We start from the raw sequence: 3,150 nt of genomic DNA on the forward strand, positions 1-3,150 counted from the left end.
TACAGGTTCTGTGTAGGCTAATCATACTTTGCCCTCTTCTCCTGCATCTTAGCTATCAATACAGGGTAGTCTTCTATCACGTGATCAAACTTAGTATAATATCGGTGTGACAGATATGTCAGGCTCATACACTCTTGTGTGTAGTACCTTGTCACTCCACAATTGTAACAAATGACTTTTCCCCGACCTCTACTAGGTCCTCCTCCTCTTTTGCCTCTTTTGCACCCCTAATATCCCCCGTGCACTCCCCCAATTCCTTGATTTCGAGGCCATGTCTCTATCAACATTCAATACGCAGGTGTTCTTTCCATCATCAGCTCATAGCTAAGGTAGTTACGGTCATCGTGGCCCACTGATTTACAGAAGTTGCAGAAGAGTTGTTGCGGTGTCTGCACAAATTTTTGCAGGAAATGAAAATTGTTTGTTACATGTTTTCCAGCTACCTGATAGATAACACACAAAAACGCAGGCCCTGTACTTGGCCCTGCTTGAGATTCATCCTCAGAGGCATTCGCCCTCCTCCTACAACATAATTCACGAAGACATGACAATGATATTTATCATGCCCCTGGCTCTTACATTTCTGACACCAAACTTCTTCGTGCACCTCTGGCTGAGCCACTTTATCCTTCTTCAGGCTTTGAAACTCTAGGCAAAGATTCTACAACTCCACATGAATCTGCTGAAATCCCAAAGAAATGCCTTGAATCAGTGTCTCATGCAATTTCATTGCAATTCCAGGGCTTCCACCTGGGTCCCAATCTTTTTCTGCTATAAAGCAACCCTTAGATGGGGTAACATCGAAGCTAAAAACCATTCGCATTGTTGCCCATCTGTAAGATTCATGTTAGCTTCACGAATCTAGCACTTTAGTCTCTGATCTAGATCCTAGGGTGTTTCACCAGGCCTCATGATGATTTCATTGAATCCAACGACTGATTGTGATTTATATTTGGGCCTATTGAATTCCTTATTCAGTACAATCTGAGTGTCTGCTAGTGAAGCCATCAGTTATCAATGCAGTACTTAATGTACCATGTTAGCGCGCAATCCTGTAGAGCAGTAACCAACTGCACTTTCTTCATATGATCATCTTTAATATTCTGGGTTGTCCGCACAAAATTTGCAACAAACCAAAACTTGTCCAGGTCCTCATTTCCCAAGCCCTTGAAAATGGGAAACTTCATTGTATTTGACATATTCAATGATAGCGAAGGTGGTGGCAGTGTGGGCGAAGGTGTATGCTGTGACAGTGAAGGTGGAGGTAGTGTAGATGGATGAAGTATCCACGGAAATTCTTTCCTTATTAACTCAACAATGCTCTACGACAAAGCTTATGCTACTCCTTCGTCATCAGTCAGAGGAGGTTAAATCAGTGAGCTATATTCAGGGTTTGTCCTCCCTCTATCCTTGAATAAATTTCCACTTCGCATAGCTCCAAACATCAAGGTAATGGCATAACCTGCTTTTCACAGAAGAGCATCTTAATACAAGTATTCAAAGATATTAAATACTTAACTCATGGTCCCTTGAAGAAGCATCGCTCTGCTTCGCTATAGCTAACTGAGGTATCGACCACAAATTCTGTCACAAATCCTCCTATGGGGTGATCAAGCCAATGATTGACAATGCGTGTGATCTTATCTTCAGAGGCTTCCAGTCTCCATACTAGCTTCGAGGTCCACACTATTGGACAGTCAAGCCTACACCTTCCTTGGCCATCTGCGAATTTAGTGGTCCACTCGTATAGTTCAATCAGGAAGGAATAGAAGAAAATCTCATGTATCCCTATGTACAAATATCTATCCAACCATTGTTCTTTTTTCAGGCACGGATTTTTGTTTTCTTACATTACGAATTCGTGGATCTTTCGTTCCAACCACTCCTCAATTTCCTTCTTAGTTGGATTCTAGTGATGAGACATCATACATCTCCTTATGTCGATCCCAGTCCTAACAACGGAACCATTTGTTGGCTTAGTGGGTCCTCATCTAGGTTTAGAGTTAGTTTTTTCAAACAAATCCCTACACTACTGGCCCTTTTGGCATCAATCCATGGAGCGCAGCCTAAAGTCTCACCCAAAGCAGTATGGGGGGATGTTGGAACCAAGTTTCTACACCCAAAAATTAGTGTAATTTCATTTTATGTCATAAACTTGCCTTCACATAGATCAATAAGCCCTTAGGGATTATTGATATAACTACCCTTAATAATCTTCTATACCTCCGCGAACATTCACGACTATCTTTCGCAGACCCTAAACAGGTGAATCAACCACTTACGTTCCTCTGTGATTACTCCTAATCTTGTGTTTACCCAGATCGGCCTAAGCATTGAGAACTTTAACATGCAATAAGATATGCTTTGCGTAAATAGTTAATATTAAGTGCATTCATATAACAACATCAATTACGTAAATTCGCACATCAATACAATATTAATTCATAACCCATCATTCATTACAACATAAAAGCACATTCATTCATAATAGAAGTAATTAGACAAAACATAGGAATTTTTGGAATAATCTCTTTATTAATACTTTAGTTATGCTTACAGACTCAAGATCTCCCTGTGCACTCAGCTGCAGGGGTCTGCGCACTCAGCTGCAGACTCTACTCTAGCACTTTGTGCACACAGCTACAGAGCCTCTCTTCTACTCTAAGACTTCTTTACTCCTTCCTCTACTAACCCATTACATTCATCCTCATCATCGATACTACCTCTGCCTTAGACATCCTAAGACACACCTTTTTATACAATCTCATGGTCCCCAGACCATGGGTAGATATTTAAAAGCCGACTCATATTACATAAAAGAAGGGTAAAACCCTTTATGACACTTTACTATCTACACGCCCTGTGAACACAACTTGCGGAGACTTTATATTCTATACAGAAAAACTTGGGATTTTTGCCCCAAAACTAGGGGTTTTTTCCCCAAAACTGACCCTAGGGGACCTTGTCCCAACTGGCCCAAACCCAAGATCCTCAGACCTCTGGAACTAACTCAATGATTAACCAATAAGAAGCTTCTCATTATCATTGCGTCAATGTCAAATACATCACATAACCAGTAAAAGTAACAGTGCCAAGTGCTTCAACTTGACAGCTACCTAGCTGAAAAGAAAGTTCAAACCTTAATGAGAA

This window comes from Pinus tabuliformis, chromosome 7 (assembly GCF_031772625.1).
Source record: "Pinus tabuliformis cultivar Carrire ecotype Pingquan chromosome 7, CPIR1, whole genome shotgun sequence".
Lineage (NCBI taxonomy): Eukaryota > Viridiplantae > Streptophyta > Pinopsida > Pinales > Pinaceae > Pinus > Pinus tabuliformis.